The following is an 18,526-nucleotide window of genomic DNA, read 5'->3' as shown; positions in this document are numbered from 1 at the left end:
GTCAGGGATTCCTTGTGCCCAGGAAAATATGGACTTAAGTTCAAAATCTTTGAAAAGGAGTACATGGGAAGAAGAGCAACAGGAGATCATGGAGGACTTGGGTGGGAAAAAATCTCGTGGTGACGCGTCTTCTTTGTTTGGGGATGTATCTCCCTCAAGTTCTTCTGATCAAGAATCCTTAATTGTGGATGTGAAATCACCTTTGGTAGATGAGGGCGGAGGGATTAGCCCTGGGCCTATTACTAGAAGATGATTACTGTTGTATCCCTGAATGTTCAGGGGTTGAACAATTTATACAAACGCACTGCATTATATGATTTTTTGAATAATGAGAAATGCGATTTTATTTTTTTACAAGAATGTAATTTAGAAAGGAAAATGAGCTATGAATATTTACGTGGAATATGGAAGGGTAACATGGTTTTTTCTGGTGGGAATGAATTGAAAAGTGATGGGGTGGGTTTTTTGTGCTCTAGTGAGTGGGAGGTGGTGAAGTATGAGGAAATTTACCCTGGTCGTATTCTATGTGTAGAAGTAATGAGGGAGGGTAAAAGGGTGCGTTGTTTTAATATTTATGCTCATACTGAGAAAAATCAAAGATTACATTTATTCGAGATTTTACAGCTTTTTTTATCAGGTGCGGATCCGATTTTAATTGGTGGGGATTTTAACTGCCAGTTAAATAATGTACGGGATGGGTCGGTAACCTGCCTTAAGAACATAATTTCTGCCTTCAGTTTAAAGGATGCATGGGCTATGGATGGTAGTAAAAAAGAATTTGAAGTTACGTGGTCAAACAGAGGTTTTACGTCTAGGATTGATCACTTTTTTATGTCTGATTCTTTTAAATGTTCCTCTTTTAAGACAAGTATTAATCCTTTTTCGGATCATAAGTTATTGGGATGCACTTTAGCAATAGACCCTTGCGGTAAGAAAAAACCTTCGCATTGGAAACTGAATGTTTCTTTATTACAGGGGGAGAATTTTAAAGAAGACTTTAAGGTTTTTTATAATGAATTAAAACTTAACAAAAAGGGTTTTAAGTGTATTTTAGACTGGTGGGATTTTATGAAGGGTAAGATCAGAACCTTCTTTGTTAAATTGGGAAAGAGGAAAGCGTATGAGAAAAGGCAGTTTTATGATGCGTTAAATGCTAATTTGCAGTGTTATTATTATTTTCAAAACAATGGAGTTAATATGGACAGCAGTATTAGTGAGGTAAAGGAGAAAATTCAGAATGCACTAAAAGAGAAGGGAAAAGAATTCATCTTCAACTCTAGGGTAAAGGTCCTGGATGAGGATGAGAAATGCACTAAGTTTTTCTTTAAAAAAATATGTGGAAAAAAGGATTTTATTGAGGTCTTAGAGGGTGAGGTGAGCCCAGAAGGGAAAGCATTGCAGGCCAAAATATTTTATGATGATCTGTTTTCTCGAAAAAAGATTGATGAATCATTGAAAAACCATTTTTTAGAGGTTCTGGATAAAGCTCTTAGTGAGGAAGAAAAATTACTTTTATCTAGGGAGTTTACTAAGGAGGAGATATTTAATACTATTTGCACTTTACAAAATCAGAAGACACCAGGTGTGGATGGCCTCCCTGTGGAGTTTTACAGGGTTGTGTGGGATATTATAGGGGAAGATTTTTATGAGTTGTTTTCAGAAGTGGAGTCCTCTTTTAATATTCCCAAGTCATGGGCAGAAGGCCTTATTGTTTTATTATATAAAAAAGGAGGAAAAGAACTGATTAAAAATTGGAGGCCTATTACGCTGCTAAATACAGACTATAAAGTATATGCAAAACTATTGGCCAATAGATTAAAGAGTGTGATAGGGTCGGTTATTGAGGTGGATCAGTCTTGTGCAGTCCCGAATCGTAAGATTACCGACACGCTAATCTTACTGAGAGATATAATATGGGATGTGGCTGATAGGAAGCAGGACTTGGCCCTTGTTTCCCTTGATTTTGAGAAGGCATATGATAGGGTTGCTCATGAGTTTTTATTTGCCGTTTTAAAAAAAATAGGATGTCCTGGTGTTTTTATTGAACGTATTAAATGTCTGTATAAGTTATGTTTTAGTAAGATTTCTATTAATGGTTTTTTATCGGAAAATATTAATATTAATTGTGGGGTTAAGCAGGGGTGCCCCCTGTCGCCTATACTTTTCATTTGTGCAATAGAACCCCTTTTAACTGCTTTTAGGAAAGATAAAGTTATTAATGGCTTTTTTATTCCTGGCAGTAGGAATGACCAAGTGAAGGTTTTAGCTTATATGGATGATGTGTCAGTTTTAGTGCGGGACATTAAGAGTCTTCATAGAGTTTTAAGGACAGTTGTGTGGTTTGGTGGAGCATCTGGTTTTAAAATAAATTTAGAAAAATCAGGTGTTTTAACTATGGGTAAATTTCTTTTAAATTCGGATTGCATGCTGATGAGAGTAATGGAAATTAAAGTTTTAGGGGTATTTTTTACAGAGACATGTGGGAATGTGAGGAATTGGGAGTCCCTGCTTGAAAGGGTAAGGAAAAAGATTGATTTTTGGAACTTGAGAAGTTTAACAATGGAAGGCAAAATCTTGATAATAAAGCAGGTCTTACTTCCGATAATTTTATACATTTCAACTGTTTTTATACCTCCTATTAATGTAATGAAAAAGATAATTAAGTTATGTTTTAATTTCCTATGGAAGTCAAAAATGGAAAGGGTAAAAAGGGAAGAGTTGTACAAAATTAAAGGGAAAGGAGGGAAAGGCTTCCCAGACATCAGAACCTTCATTTATGCCAAGTATTTAGCTAATTGCATATGCACTTTATTAGGACCAGTTTCTAGGCTGAAAACCTTTTTAACATACAATTTGGGTTTTTTTATTAGGAAATACAAATGGTTACAAATGCATTTGGATCGGCCATATAAGTTTATGCCATCTGGGAATTATATTATTTTAGAAAGAATTCTGAGGGATTTTAAATTAATGAATATGGATCTTAAAATACTTGGAAATCATAAGAACATTTTAAAAGTCTTAGAAAGCAGGGTGATAGCTAGTCCGGTAGAGCGATTTTCCGATAATGTTGTAGATAAAATTTGGATTAATGCAAATTTTAAGTGTTTGACTAATGAACACAAGGACTTAATATGGTGTAGTATTAAAGACTGTCTGCCAACTCGAGATTTCCAATATAGAAGAGGATTGGTACGGTTTGAAAAATGCCCAAGACGTAAATGTGCTGCTAGCGAAACAGCTATGCACATTTTTTGGAACTGTTGTTATGCGCAATTAGTATGGAGAAAGATTAGTAATTTAGTTAAAGCTCTAAGTGGTGTTAATTTTCTAGATTTTAATAGGATTTTTTACGGGTTGGGTGTCAAGGATGAAGTGTTCAAGGTTGTATGGATAATTTTATCTTGTGTGAAAATGGCGCTTTGGAAAACTCGGAATATTTTGATTTTTAAACATAAGGAAGTATCGGTACAAGAATGTATTAAGTTATGCCTAAGTTATATGTTTTTATATTTCTGGAGAGATAAGGTGTTGTTTGGTGATAAAAAAGCTAATGAAATTTGGAAGCAAAAAGATTGGAATGTACTTACCTTGTGATGTTCTTGTTGCACCATATGTACCCCCCTGTAAAAAATGGAAATTCTAAAGTTAAAACGAAAATAAACTGGAATATGGAAAATAATATAAGCTGTAAATTTACAACAACAAAAAAAGGGAAAAAAAAAAAAAAGATCCAGTTTGCTATCTACAATGAGGAAACTTTTAAGTTTGAAACCATTTTAACATGATGACTTGTGATGGTGGACTTAAAGATCTGAGTAGAAAAGAAAAAAAAAAAAAAAAAAAAAAAAAATCTGTTCTTATCAGTTTAATATCTGATACGTCCCCTATCTGGGGACCATATATTAAATGGATTTTTAGAACAGGGAGATGGAAAAAGAGCTTGCTCTGTCCACTCCACGCATTGACCTGGTATTGCAGTATCTCCAGGACCGGTGCACCCCTTCTTTAATGCAGTTTCTAAAATCAGAAAGAATTGAATTCAATGTTTTTTGTTCATTTTGCTTCTTTGTCGGATTTTGGGATGGACTCTTTGGCTTTGCTTTTCTTCTCCTCATTGGATTTTTCATGTTCAAAGTTGCAGAAGCCAGATTACAAGCTCATTTTGGTTCAACTTCAGCAACTGTGCATTGCATTGCCATGTAATGTGATGCAATGCTATCTTTCTAGCTCTCCCTTTTTACTTCCTTTTGGATAAACAGACATATTAGGCAAGCATTTTGGAGCTTTCACCTAAATAACTACAGGTGGTGAGATAAGCTGCACAATATAATTGACCTTTCAGTATATTGTTGCACACACACCATCTATTTAGCAAATGCCCTTGTTATCAACAGCAGCCTTTTAAACTCACCTGAGCTAACAGGTATGTGCGCTGGTTACTCTGCTGCGCTTAAAATTTCTTTTTTGGTTTGCTACAATGCCTTTTCTGAAACGTTGTCTCCTTCTGCTGGAACACTGACTTCTTTCATTTAATGCCTGCAGACTATAAAAGAGAACCCAACCCAAAAAGTTTGGTTGATTAGTCTGTGGCATTCTGTTAAACTGTTGCTTATGGCGGTCTCTGTGAGCTTCTCAGCGACATTCAGCCAGCCAGGTATCCTGCCTGCAGTAGATGGAATGTGGCAATGGAACGCTGGCTGCGCGTGTCATAATAGGCTCTGAGCCTTTATATACCTGTGCACAGCAGCAGCCACCTTCAGTCTGCTGCTGGACAGCCAGCAGCAGCAGCAGCAGGAGAGGTATGTAATCAGGAGCCCTCCTGCTAAGGGTAGACAGCTGCTCGTTCCACCCCACCCCCCGCCTTAATTGGTTCTCCTCCCTTCCAACGGTGTTGAGGCGGGTGGGAACAGCAGGGGGTGAAGGTGCTGTGTTTAAAGAGGTGGAGTTATGCAGATCTAAAACGCGTGGATTGCAGCAGCAGCAAGCCGAAAAGTGCAGGCATGTAAGGGATCTAGAGGTTGACAACATGTCTTCTTAACGGGAGTCCAGGAGCTCATCTCCACAAATGGACTTTTCAGGATCCTTGGGTGGCTCCGTAGTTTGAAACCAATTCTGGTTATCGCTTCTCGGCCTTTTGGCTAAGATCAAGTGTAGTATCTGTTCTTATCAGTTTAATATCTGATACGTCCCCTATCTGGGGACCATATATTAAATGGATTTTTAGAACAGGGAGATGGAAAAAGAGCTTGCTCTGTCCACTCCACGCATTGACCTGGTATTGCAGTATCTCCAGGACCGGTGCACCCCTTCTTTAATGCAGTTTCTAAAATCAGAAAGAATTGAATTCAATGTTTTTTGTTCATTTTGCTTGTTTGTCGGATTTTGGGATGGACTTTTTGGCTTTGCTTTTCTTCTCCTCATTGGATTTTTCATGTTCAAAGTTGCAGAAGCCAGATTACAAGCTCATTTTGGTTCAACTTCAGCAACTGTGCATTGCATTGCCATGTAATGTGATGCAATGCTATCTTTCTAGCTCTCCCTTTTTACTTCCTTTTGGATAAACAGACATATTAGGCAAGCATTTTGGAGCTTTCACCTAAATAACTACAGGTGGTGAGATAAGCTGCACAATATAATTGACCTTTCAGTATATTGTTGCACACACACCATCTATTTAGCAAATGCCCTTGTTATCAACAGCAGCCTTTTAAACTCACCTGAGCTAACAGGTATGTGCGCTGGTTACTCTGCTGCGCTTAAAATTTCTTTTTTGGTTTGCTACAATGCCTTTTCTGAAACGTTGTCTCCCTCTGCTGGAACACTGACTTCTTTCATTTAATGCCTGCAGACTATAAAAGAGAACCCAACCCAAAAAGTTTGGTTGATTAGTCTGTGGCATTCTGTTAAACTGTTGCTTATGGCGGTCTCTGTGAGCTTCTCAGCGACATTCAGCCAGCCAGGTATCCTGCCTGCAGTAGATGGAATGTGGCAATGGAACGCTGGCTGCGCGTGTCATAATAGGCTCTGAGCCTTTATATACCTGTGCACAGCAGCAGCCACCTTCAGTCTGCTGCTGGACAGCCAGCAGCAGCAGCAGGAGAGGTATGTAATCAGGAGCCCTCCTGCTAAGGGTAGACAGCTGCTCGTTCCACCCCACCCCCCGCCTTAATTGGTTCTCCTCCCTTCCAACGGTGTTGAGGCGGGTGGGAACAGCAGGGGGTGAAGGTGCTGTGTTTAAAGAGGTGGAGTTATGCAGATCTAAAACGCGTGGATTGCAGCAGCAGCAAGCCGAAAAGTGCAGGCATGTAAGGGATCTAGAGGTTGACAACATGTCTTCTTAACGGGAGTCCAGGAGCTCATCTCCACAAATGGACTTTTCAGGATCCTTGGGTGTCTCCGTAGTTTGAAACCAATTCTGGTTATCGCTTCTCGGCCTTTTGGCTAAGATCAAGTGTAGTATCTGTTCTTATCAGTTTAATATCTGATACGTCCCCTATCTGGGGACCATATATTAAATGGATTTTTAGAACAGGGAGATGGAAAAAGAGCTTGCTCTGTCCACTCCACGCATTGACCTGGTATTGCAGTATCTCCAGGACCGGTGCACCCCTTCTTTAATGCAGTTTCTAAAATCAGAAAGAATTGAATTCAATGTTTTTTGTTCATTTTGCTTGTTTGTCGGATTTTGGGATGGACTCTTTGGCTTTGCTTTTCTTCTCCTCATTGGATTTTTCATGTTCAAAGTTGCAGAAGCCAGATTACAAGCTCATTTTGGTTCAACTTCAGCAACTGTGCATTGCATTGCCATGTAATGTGATGCAATGCTATCTTTCTAGCTCTCCCTTTTTACTTCCTTTTGGATAAACAGACATATTAGGCAAGCATTTTGGAGCTTTCACCTAAATAACTACAGGTGGTGAGATAAGCTGCACAATATAATTGACCTTTCAGTATATTGTTGCACACACACCATCTATTTAGCAAATGCCCTTGTTATCAACAGCAGCCTTTTAAACTCACCTGAGCTAACAGGTATGTGCGCTGGTTACTCTGCTGCGCTTAAAATTTCTTTTTTGGTTTGCTACAATGCCTTTTCTGAAACGTTGTCTCCTTCTGCTGGAACACTGACTTCTTTCATTTAATGCCTGCAGACTATAAAAGAGAACCCAACCCAAAAAGTTTGGTTGATTAGTCTGTGGCATTCTGTTAAACTGTTGCTTATGGCGGTCTCTGTGAGCTTCTCAGCGACATTCAGCCAGCCAGGTATCCTGCCTGCAGTAGATGGAATGTGGCAATGGAACGCTGGCTGCGCGTGTCATAATAGGCTCTGAGCCTTTATATACCTGTGCACAGCAGCAGCCACCTTCAGTCTGCTGCTGGACAGCCAGCAGCAGCAGCAGCAGGAGAGGTATGTAATCAGGAGCCCTCCTGCTAAGGGTAGACAGCTGCTCGTTCCACCCCACCCCCCGCCTTAATTGGTTCTCCTCCCTTCCAACGGTGTTGAGGCGGGTGGGAACAGCAGGGGGTGAAGGTGCGGTGTTTAAAGAGGTGGAGTTATGCAGATCTAAAACGCGTGGATTGCAGCAGCAGCAAGCCGAAAAGTGCAGGCATGTAAGGGATCTAGAGGTTGACAACATGTCTTCTTAACGGGAGTCCAGGAGCTCATCTCCACAAATGGACTTTTCAGGATCCTTGGGTGGCTCCGTAGTTTGAAACCAATTCTGGTTATCGCTTCTCGGCCTTTTGGCTAAGATCAAGTGTAGTATCTGTTCTTATCAGTTTAATATCTGATACGTCCCCTATCTGGGGACCATATATTAAATGGATTTTTAGAACAGGGAGATGGAAAAAGAGCTTGCTCTGTCCACTCCACGCATTGACCTGGTATTGCAGTATCTCCAGGACCGGTGCACCCCTTCTTTAATGCAGTTTCTAAAATCAGAAAGAATTGAATTCAATGTTTTTTGTTCATTTTGCTTGTTTGTCGGATTTTGGGATGGACTCTTTGGCTTTGCTTTTCTTCTCCTCATTGGATTTTTCATGTTCAAAGTTGCAGAAGCCAGATTACAAGCTCATTTTGGTTCAACTTCAGCAACTGTGCATTGCATTGCCATGTAATGTGATGCAATGCTATCTTTCTAGCTCTCCCTTTTTACTTCCTTTTGGATAAACAGACATATTAGGCAAGCATTTTGGAGCTTTCACCTAAATAACTACAGGTGGTGAGATAAGCTGCACAATATAATTGACCTTTCAGTATATTGTTGCACACACACCATCTATTTAGCAAATGCCCTTGTTATCAACAGCAGCCTTTTAAACTCACCTGAGCTAACAGGTATGTGCGCTGGTTACTCTGCTGCGCTTAAAATTTCTTTTTTGGTTTGCTACAATGCCTTTTCTGAAACGTTGTCTCCTTCTGCTGGAACACTGACTTCTTTCATTTAATGCCTGCAGACTATAAAAGAGAACCCAACCCAAAAAGTTTGGTTGATTAGTCTGTGGCATTCTGTTAAACTGTTGCTTATGGCGGTCTCTGTGAGCTTCTCAGCGACATTCAGCCAGCCAGGTATCCTGCCTGCAGTAGATGGAATGTGGCAATGGAACGCTGGCTGCGCGTGTCATAATAGGCTCTGAGCCTTTATATACCTGTGCACAGCAGCAGCCACCTTCAGTCTGCTGCTGGACAGCCAGCAGCAGCAGCAGCAGGAGAGGTATGTAATCAGGAGCCCTCCTGCTAAGGGTAGACAGCTGCTCGTTCCACCCCACCCCCCGCCTTAATTGGTTCTCCTCCCTTCCAACGGTGTTGAGGCGGGTGGGAACAGCAGGGGGTGAAGGTGCTGTGTTTAAAGAGGTGGAGTTATGCAGATCTAAAACGCGTGGATTGCAGCAGCAGCAAGCCGAAAAGTGCAGGCATGTAAGGGATCTAGAGGTTGACAACATGTCTTCTTAACGGGAGTCCAGGAGCTCATCTCCACAAATGGACTTTTCAGGATCCTTGGGTGGCTCCGTAGTTTGAAACCAATTCTGGTTATCGCTTCTCGGCCTTTTGGCTAAGATCAAGTGTAGTATCTGTTCTTATCAGTTTAATATCTGATACGTCCCCTATCTGGGGACCATATATTAAATGGATTTTTAGAACAGGGAGATGGAAAAAGAGCTTGCTCTGTCCACTCCACGCATTGACCTGGTATTGCAGTATCTCCAGGACCGGTGCACCCCTTCTTTAATGCAGTTTCTAAAATCAGAAAGAATTGAATTCAATGTTTTTTGTTCATTTTGCTTGTTTGTCGGATTTTGGGATGGACTCTTTGGCTTTGCTTTTCTTCTCCTCATTGGATTTTTCATGTTCAAAGTTGCAGAAGCCAGATTACAAGCTCATTTTGGTTCAACTTCAGCAACTGTGCATTGCATTGCCATGTAATGTGATGCAATGCTATCTTTCTAGCTCTCCCTTTTTACTTCCTTTTGGATAAACAGACATATTAGGCAAGCATTTTGGAGCTTTCACCTAAATAACTACAGGTGGTGAGATAAGCTGCACAATATAATTGACCTTTCAGTATATTGTTGCACACACACCATCTATTTAGCAAATGCCCTTGTTATCAACAGCAGCCTTTTAAACTCACCTGAGCTAACAGGTATGTGCGCTGGTTACTCTGCTGCGCTTAAAATTTCTTTTTTGGTTTGCTACAATGCCTTTTCTGAAACGTTGTCTCCTTCTGCTGGAACACTGACTTCTTTCATTTAATGCCTGCAGACTATAAAAGAGAACCCAACCCAAAAAGTTTGGTTGATTAGTCTGTGGCATTCTGTTAAACTGTTGCTTATGGCGGTCTCTGTGAGCTTCTCAGCGACATTCAGCCAGCCAGGTATCCTGCCTGCAGTAGATGGAATGTGGCAATGGAACGCTGGCTGCGCGTGTCATAATAGGCTCTGAGCCTTTATATACCTGTGCACAGCAGCAGCCACCTTCAGTCTGCTGCTGGACAGCCAGCAGCAGCAGCAGCAGGAGAGGTATGTAATCAGGAGCCCTCCTGCTAAGGGTAGACAGCTGCTCGTTCCACCCCACCCCCCGCCTTAATTGGTTCTCCTCCCTTCCAACGGTGTTGAGGCGGGTGGGAACAGCAGGGGGTGAAGGTGCTGTGTTTAAAGAGGTGGAGTTATGCAGATCTAAAACGCGTGGATTGCAGCAGCAGCAAGCCGAAAAGTGCAGGCATGTAAGGGATCTAGAGGTTGACAACATGTCTTCTTAACGGGAGTCCAGGAGCTCATCTCCACAAATGGACTTTTCAGGATCCTTGGGTGGCTCCGTAGTTTGAAACCAATTCTGGTTATCGCTTCTCGGCCTTTTGGCTAAGATCAAGTGTAGTATCTGTTCTTATCAGTTTAATATCTGATACGTCCCCTATCTGGGGACCATATATTAAATGGATTTTTAGAACAGGGAGATGGAAAAAGAGCTTGCTCTGTCCACTCCACGCATTGACCTGGTATTGCAGTATCTCCAGGACCGGTGCACCCCTTCTTTAATGCAGTTTCTAAAATCAGAAAGAATTGAATTCAATGTTTTTTGTTCATTTTGCTTGTTTGTCGGATTTTGGGATGGACTCTTTGGCTTTGCTTTTCTTCTCCTCATTGGATTTTTCATGTTCAAAGTTGCAGAAGCCAGATTACAAGCTCATTTTGGTTCAACTTCAGCAACTGTGCATTGCATTGCCATGTAATGTGATGCAATGCTATCTTTCTAGCTCTCCCTTTTTACTTCCTTTTGGATAAACAGACATATTAGGCAAGCATTTTGGAGCTTTCACCTAAATAACTACAGGTGGTGAGATAAGCTGCACAATATAATTGACCTTTCAGTATATTGTTGCACACACACCATCTATTTAGCAAATGCCCTTGTTATCAACAGCAGCCTTTTAAACTCACCTGAGCTAACAGGTATGTGCGCTGGTTACTCTGCTGCGCTTAAAATTTCTTTTTTGGTTTGCTACAATGCCTTTTCTGAAACGTTGTCTCCTTCTGCTGGAACACTGACTTCTTTCATTTAATGCCTGCAGACTATAAAAGAGAACCCAACCCAAAAAGTTTGGTTGATTAGTCTGTGGCATTCTGTTAAACTGTTGCTTATGGCGGTCTCTGTGAGCTTCTCAGCGACATTCAGCCAGCCAGGTATCCTGCCTGCAGTAGATGGAATGTGGCAATGGAACGCTGGCTGCGCGTGTCATAATAGGCTCTGAGCCTTTATATACCTGTGCACAGCAGCAGCCACCTTCAGTCTGCTGCTGGACAGCCAGCAGCAGCAGCAGCAGGAGAGGTATGTAATCAGGAGCCCTCCTGCTAAGGGTAGACAGCTGCTCGTTCCACCCCACCCCCCGCCTTAATTGGTTCTCCTCCCTTCCAACGGTGTTGAGGCGGGTGGGAACAGCAGGGGGTGAAGGTGCTGTGTTTAAAGAGGTGGAGTTATGCAGATCTAAAACGCGTGGATTGCAGCAGCAGCAAGCCGAAAAGTGCAGGCATGTAAGGGATCTAGAGGTTGACAACATGTCTTCTTAACGGGAGTCCAGGAGCTCATCTCCACAAATGGACTTTTCAGGATCCTTGGGTGGCTCCGTAGTTTGAAACCAATTCTGGTTATCGCTTCTCGGCCTTTTGGCTAAGATCAAATGTAGTATCTTTTGAAAAGGCAGTTTTGTCCTTGGGCTGCCCTAGTAAATTGATGCATATTACACACTGGTTTGGTGCACTTGTTAGTACGCCAGGTGGCTCATAGAGTTATCTGATGGAAAACATGGCCATCCAGGATCGAAGTCACTAGGCTGGGTAAGTGTGAGGGCTTTGGAGCAATGTGCCCCAGGAGTAGGCGCCCTGGTGGGAGTCCAAGCTTACTGGGACTGGGAACCCCAGAAAGACTTGGCTTCGTAGCACGCCGCACCTTTGCCAATCATACTTTCTGAGCAACCCCCCCTATTCCTGGCCTCCGGGCTAGGAAGGGGAATTTTTATAAACCCGGTCGGAGGTCCGGTCAGCTTTGGGCTGAGAAACCAACACAGGCTCCAGCTCCACTAGGGTGGCAGCCTAGATGGAAGCTGGGAGCACGAAAACGGCTCTTCTCCGGCTTCGGCTAGGGAGAGCATCGGAGATCCCTGACCCTCGCTGTGGCCTTCTGGCTCGGAGGGATGGGGATGGTTTATTGGGGACCCTCTCCTCCGGGAAGGGTCCACATGAATCCTCGCCTCGTGCGCTGTTTTGGTGTGACTTCGGTCACATTTTTCAGTGCCTTGGATGCAGCTTCAATCAAAAAAAAATCTGTTCTTATCAGTTTAATATCTGATACGTCCCCTATCTGGGGACCATATATTAAATGGATTTTTAGAACAGGGAGATGGAAAAAGAGCTTGCTCTGTCCACTCCACGCATTGACCTGGTATTGCAGTATCTCCAGGACCGGTGCACCCCTTCTTTAATGCAGTTTCTAAAATCAGAAAGAATTGAATTCAATGTTTTTTGCTCATTTTGCTTGTTTGTCGGATTTTGGGATGGACTCTTTGGCTTTGCTTTTCTTCTCCTCATTGGATTTTTCATGTTCAAAGTTGCAGAAGCCAGATTACAAGCTCATTTTGGTTCAACTTCAGCAACTGTGCATTGCATTGCCATGTAATGTGATGCAATGCTATCTTTCTAGCTCTCCCTTTTTACTTCCTTTTGGATAAACAGACATATTAGGCAAGCATTTTGGAGCTTTCACCTAAATAACTACAGGTGGTGAGAAAAGCTGCACAATATAATTGACCTTTCAGTATATTGTTGCACACACACCATCTATTTAGCAAATGCCCTTGTTATCAACAGCAGCCTTTTAAACTCACCTGAGCTAACAGGTATGTGCGCTGGTTACTCTGCTGCGCTTAAAATTTCTTTTTTGGTTTGCTACAATGCCTTTTCTGAAACGTTGTCTCCTTCTGCTGGAACACTGACTTCTTTCATTTAATGCCTGCAGACTATAAAAGAGAACCCAACCCAAAAAGTTTGGTTGATTAGTCTGTGGCATTCTGTTAAACTGTTGCTTATGGCGGTCTCTGTGAGCTTCTCAGCGACATTCAGCCAGCCAGGTATCCTGCCTGCAGTAGATGGAATGTGGCAATGGAACGCTGGCTGCGCGTGTCATAATAGGCTCTGAGCCTTTATATACCTGTGCACAGCAGCAGCCACCTTCAGTCTGCTGCTGGACAGCCAGCAGCAGCAGCAGCAGGAGAGGTATGTAATCAGGAGCCCTCCTGCTAAGGGTAGACAGCTGCTCGTTCCACCCCACCCCCCGCCTTAATTGGTTCTCCTCCCTTCCAACGGTGTTGAGGCGGGTGGGAACAGCAGGGGGTGAAGGTGCTGTGTTTAAAGAGGTGGAGTTATGCAGATCTAAAACGCGTGGATTGCAGCAGCAGCAAGCCGAAAAGTGCAGGCATGTAAGGGATCTAGAGGTTGACAACATGTCTTCTTAACGGGAGTCCAGGAGCTCATCTCCACAAATGGACTTTTCAGGATCCTTGGGTGGCTCCGTAGTTTGAAACCAATTCTGGTTATCGCTTCTCGGCCTTTTGGCTAAGATCAAGTGTAGTATCTGTTCTTATCAGTTTAATATCTGATACGTCCCCTATCTGGGGACCATATATTAAATGGATTTTTAGAACAGGGAGATGGAAAAAGAGCTTGGTCTGTCCACTCCACGCATTGACCTGGTATTGCAGTATCCCCAGGACCGGTGCACCCCTTCTTTAATGCAGTTTCTAAAATCAGAAAGAATTGAATTCAATGTTTTTTGTTCATTTTGCTTGTTTGTCGGATTTTGGGATGGACTCTTTGGCTTTGCTTTTCTTCTCCTCATTGGATTTTTCATGTTCAAAGTTGCAGAAGCCAGATTACAAGCTCATTTTGGTTCAACTTCAGCAACTGTGCATTGCATTGCCATGTAATGTGATGCAATGCTATCTTTCTAGCTCTCCCTTTTTACTTCCTTTTGGATAAACAGACATATTAGGCAAGCATTTTGGAGCTTTCACCTAAATAACTACAGGTGGTGAGATAAGCTGCACAATATAATTGACCTTTCAGTATATTGTTGCACACACACCATCTATTTAGCAAATGCCCTTGTTATCAACAGCAGCCTTTTAAACTCACCTGAGCTAACAGGTATGTGCGCTGGTTACTCTGCTGCGCTTAAAATTTCTTTTTTGGTTTGCTACAATGCCTTTTCTGAAACGTTGTCTCCTTCTGCTGGAACACTGACTTCTTTCATTTAATGCCTGCAGACTATAAAAGAGAACCCAACCCAAAAAGTTTGGTTGATTAGTCTGTGGCATTCTGTTAAACTGTTGCTTATGGCGGTCTCTGTGAGCTTCTCAGCGACATTCAGCCAGCCAGGTATCCTGCCTGCAGTAGATGGAATGTGGCAATGGAACGCTGGCTGCGCGTGTCATAATAGGCTCTGAGCCTTTATATACCTGTGCACAGCAGCAGCCACCTTCAGTCTGCTGCTGGACAGCCAGCAGCAGCAGCAGCAGGAGAGGTATGTAATCAGGAGCCCTCCTGCTAAGGGTAGACAGCTGCTCGTTCCACCCCACCCCCCGCCTTAATTGGTTCTCCTCCCTTCCAACGGTGTTGAGGCGGGTGGGAACAGCAGGGGGTGAAGGTGCTGTGTTTAAAGAGGTGGAGTTATGCAGATCTAAAACGCGTGGATTGCAGCAGCAGCAAGCCGAAAAGTGCAGGCATGTAAGGGATCTAGAGGTTGACAACATGTCTTCTTAACGGGAGTCCAGGAGCTCATCTCCACAAATGGACTTTTCAGGATCCTTGGGTGGCTCCGTAGTTTGAAACCAATTCTGGTTATCGCTTCTCGGCCTTTTGGCTAAGATCAAGTGTAGTATCTGTTCTTATCAGTTTAATATCTGATACGTCCCCTATCTGGGGACCATATATTAAATGGATTTTTAGAACAGGGAGATGGAAAAAGAGCTTGGTCTGTCCACTCCACGCATTGACCTGGTATTGCAGTATCCCCAGGACCGGTGCACCCCTTCTTTAATGCAGTTTCTAAAATCAGAAAGAATTGAATTCAATGTTTTTTGTTCATTTTGCTTGTTTGTCGGATTTTGGGATGGACTCTTTGGCTTTGCTTTTCTTCTCCTCATTGGATTTTTCATGTTCAAAGTTGCAGAAGCCAGATTACAAGCTCATTTTGGTTCAACTTCAGCAACTGTGCATTGCATTGCCATGTAATGTGATGCAATGCTATCTTTCTAGCTCTCCCTTTTTACTTCCTTTTGGATAAACAGACATATTAGGCAAGCATTTTGGAGCTTTCACCTAAATAACTACAGGTGGTGAGATAAGCTGCACAATATAATTGACCTTTCAGTATATTGTTGCACACACACCATCTATTTAGCAAATGCCCTTGTTATCAACAGCAGCCTTTTAAACTCACCTGAGCTAACAGGTATGTGCGCTGGTTACTCTGCTGCGCTTAAAATTTCTTTTTTGGTTTGCTACAATGCCTTTTCTGAAACGTTGTCTCCTTCTGCTGGAACACTGACTTCTTTCATTTAATGCCTGCAGACTATAAAAGAGAACCCAACCCAAAAAGTTTGGTTGATTAGTCTGTGGCATTCTGTTAAACTGTTGCTTATGGCGGTCTCTGTGAGCTTCTCAGCGACATTCAGCCAGCCAGGTATCCTGCCTGCAGTAGATGGAATGTGGCAATGGAACGCTGGCTGCGCGTGTCATAATAGGCTCTGAGCCTTTATATACCTGTGCACAGCAGCAGCCACCTTCAGTCTGCTGCTGGACAGCCAGCAGCAGCAGCAGCAGGAGAGGTATGTAATCAGGAGCCCTCCTGCTAAGGGTAGACAGCTGCTCGTTCCACCCCACCCCCCGCCTTAATTGGTTCTCCTCCCTTCCAACGGTGTTGAGGCGGGTGGGAACAGCAGGGGGTGAAGGTGCTGTGTTTAAAGAGGTGGAGTTATGCAGATCTAAAACGCGTGGATTGCAGCAGCAGCAAGCCGAAAAGTGCAGGCATGTAAGGGATCTAGAGGTTGACAACATGTCTTCTTAACGGGAGTCCAGGAGCTCATCTCCACAAATGGACTTTTCAGGATCCTTGGGTGGCTCCGTAGTTTGAAACCAATTCTGGTTATCGCTTCTCGGCCTTTTGGCTAAGACCATTTGGTTGCAGCCTGATAGGTGCGAGTTCTCTGGAGGAATCCAGGCCTTTTTGCAAAAGGATTTGGCGATTTTCTGTGGTATTATACCGACAGGTTTTGAAGATGAACTTCGTGAAGAATACTATCCGAATTGGAGTGGATCCATCAGTTTCCGAGAGGAATAATGTGTCCTTCATCGTGGAGAAACTTTTGGAAGGAAAAGCTGGAGCAAAACGAGGCGACTTCTACAGCGTCAACGAGTTTCCTAAATCAGGTACATATGACGTGACTTTTGTAGAAGAAAATACCTGCCTTGATGTGTTTGAGTGGCTTCGGAGTCACACTGATGATCCTTTCTTGGAAGGGGTGTGGTTTGAACCCTTGTTTGGACTTCAAGAAAAGATTGTGTGGGTAACAGTTTATAACCCTTTTACTGAGCCAGCATTGCTTGAAGGCTTCCTTGCACGGTACTGTGATTATGTGCGTAAAGGGGAAAAGCAGTTTAATTCTTTAGGTATTTTCAACTGCAAATACAAGTTTCGGGTGAAACTGAAGAAGGATCCTGGAAGTGTGGGAGGCTTTAGACATCCTCCTGCGAATTTTTCTGTGGCGGGACATAGGGGCTTCCTTTACTATGTAGGGCAGCCTATGTATTGCAGGAAATGTTACTGCTTTGGACATGTGCAGGATGCATGTAAGAAAGGGCAATGTTGCCGTAACTGCAAAGAGGAGGGGCATGTGGCAAGTGCGTGCCCGAAGCCCAAGGCTTGTGACATGTGTGGAAGTGGTGAGCACATGTTTAAAGATTGCCCGCAGGGTGTGCCCAGGAAAACTGATAAGGAGAGGAAAAAGGAGGAGGAGGAGAGGAGGGTTTTGCAGCAGATAGAAAGAGAAACTGCTAGAATGGAGAGAGAGCAGAGGAGGCGGAGTGAAAGGTCTGCCCCTGAAACTGTGAGTCTGAGGCCTGCTTACCAGAAGGAGAAAAAGGCACCTAAAATGGAGAAGGAGCTTGTGAAAGAATTGAGGAGAATGGAGGGGCAGATGAATGCAGCGGGAGAAGGAAGGTGTCCGGATACGTTGGACTTTCAGGACGTTGTAGATGCTGCAGATTGTATGGAAACTGGGGAAGGGTCATCACACCCTTCAGATCCTGAGAATATTGAGGAGTACTTCTCCGATGAGGGTGGGGGGAGTAGAAAATGTCACAGGGAGGGTGGTGGGGCAAATGATGAAGAAGATATCAAGGCACCGCAGCGAAAAGTGGGTGCCAAGAAAGCAAGGTGGGGTGATGGTGATGCTGCTAGCGGCTCGGAAACGAGTTGCTCGGTTCAGATGGTGGAAGAAGATAGTGGGGGTGCTGGTTAAGGTTGCCTTGCAATATGCGTGATAATGCCTATTATAAGCTTTGACTTAAGTCAAAGGCTTTTTCTTGTGAGTGGAGTTTTTGTAGTGTTTTTGTAACTTTTCTGTTTTCGTTTTTTTTAGGAGGTTTAAAAAAGGAAAAAATGGGTTTTACTATAATTTCACAAAATGTGAGAGTGTTTAAAAATAAGGCCAGGAGGGCTGCAATTTTTGATTTTTTGGCTATGAAGAATGCATCGATTTTTTGTTTGCAAGAGTGTGGAGTGGTGGATGGGGTGAGAGGAGATGAATGGTCTCATGGAGCATCTGTGTGGTCGGGGAGTGCATGTAATAAAAATGATGGTGTGGGGATTTTAGTTAAAGGGAGGGAGGTGGTTTTGAGTGATTATGTGGTGATTGATGTGGGGAGGTGCATTTTAGCAAATTTTGAGTATAAAAATGTTAAATTTTGTGTTATTAATGTTTATGCGCCGGTGGAGAAAAATGACCGGAAAAAGTTATTTGAAAAAATTAAACTTTTTGTTCCGGGAAGAATGCCTGTGGTGATTGTGGGTGATATGAATTGTGATGTGGGGAGAGTGAATGTGGATGTGTCTGGGAAAACTTTGTTAGAGTTGGTTAGTGATTTTGATTTGCATGATATGCAAAGTGTATGTAAAGTGAGGCCTTTGTTAAATACCTTCTTTTCCGAAAGTGGAAGAATACAATCTAGATTGGATTACTGTTTTATTTCAAAAAATATGATTCCTGTTGACTATAAGCAGGAGAATGTTTTGTTTTCAGATCATGTGTGCATGTCGTGTGAGTTGGATGTGAATGTGAATGGGGTGTTTGGGAAAGGTTTGTGGAAGTTGAATGTTAAGTTATTGGAGTATGAGGAAGTAAGAAAGGAATATGCAAGACGGTATGAGGAGTGGTGTGAGTGTAAAAATGGTTTTGGGAATGTTTGTGGGTGG

At 42.8% G+C, this 18,526-nt stretch overlaps 8 non-coding genes and 2 pseudogenes across 8 annotated transcripts; all 10 read left to right on the top strand.

The window, feature by feature from the left end:
- The first annotated feature begins 3,771 nt into the window (after positions 1-3,771).
- LOC141211771 (U2 spliceosomal RNA) lies at positions 3,772-4,006 on the top strand (annotated as a pseudogene).
- A 1,115-nt stretch (positions 4,007-5,121) lies between these two features.
- On the top strand, positions 5,122-5,312 carry LOC141211916 (U2 spliceosomal RNA). The gene has a single exon (XR_012281738.1). It is a non-coding gene; the product is annotated as a U2 spliceosomal RNA (small nuclear RNA).
- Positions 5,313-6,424: 1,112 nt separating this feature from the next.
- LOC141211915 (U2 spliceosomal RNA) lies at positions 6,425-6,615 on the top strand. The gene has a single exon (XR_012281737.1). It is a non-coding gene; the product is annotated as a U2 spliceosomal RNA (small nuclear RNA).
- A 1,115-nt stretch (positions 6,616-7,730) lies between these two features.
- Positions 7,731-7,921, top strand: LOC141211914 (U2 spliceosomal RNA). Its single transcript, XR_012281736.1, has one exon. It is a non-coding gene; the product is annotated as a U2 spliceosomal RNA (small nuclear RNA).
- Positions 7,922-9,036: 1,115 nt separating this feature from the next.
- LOC141211912 (U2 spliceosomal RNA) lies at positions 9,037-9,227 on the top strand. Its single transcript, XR_012281734.1, has one exon. It is a non-coding gene; the product is annotated as a U2 spliceosomal RNA (small nuclear RNA).
- A 1,115-nt stretch (positions 9,228-10,342) lies between these two features.
- Positions 10,343-10,533, top strand: LOC141211911 (U2 spliceosomal RNA). The gene has a single exon (XR_012281733.1). It is a non-coding gene; the product is annotated as a U2 spliceosomal RNA (small nuclear RNA).
- Positions 10,534-11,648: 1,115 nt separating this feature from the next.
- LOC141211903 (U2 spliceosomal RNA) lies at positions 11,649-11,764 on the top strand (annotated as a pseudogene).
- Positions 11,765-12,288: 524 nt separating this feature from the next.
- On the top strand, positions 12,289-12,473 carry LOC141211597 (U2 spliceosomal RNA). The gene has a single exon (XR_012281566.1). It is a non-coding gene; the product is annotated as a U2 spliceosomal RNA (small nuclear RNA).
- Positions 12,474-13,588: 1,115 nt separating this feature from the next.
- Positions 13,589-13,779, top strand: LOC141211575 (U2 spliceosomal RNA). The gene has a single exon (XR_012281546.1). It is a non-coding gene; the product is annotated as a U2 spliceosomal RNA (small nuclear RNA).
- Positions 13,780-14,894: 1,115 nt separating this feature from the next.
- On the top strand, positions 14,895-15,085 carry LOC141211574 (U2 spliceosomal RNA). Its single transcript, XR_012281545.1, has one exon. It is a non-coding gene; the product is annotated as a U2 spliceosomal RNA (small nuclear RNA).
- The last annotated feature ends 3,441 nt before the right edge of the window (positions 15,086-18,526 follow it).

The sequence above is a fragment of the Phyllobates terribilis genome, unplaced genomic scaffold, assembly GCF_046119375.1.
Source record: "Phyllobates terribilis strain yellow unplaced genomic scaffold, ASM4611937v1 Scaffold_170__1_contigs__length_4071412, whole genome shotgun sequence".
Lineage (NCBI taxonomy): Eukaryota > Metazoa > Chordata > Amphibia > Anura > Dendrobatidae > Phyllobates > Phyllobates terribilis.
This window is presented reverse-complemented; position numbering and strand designations above follow the sequence as displayed.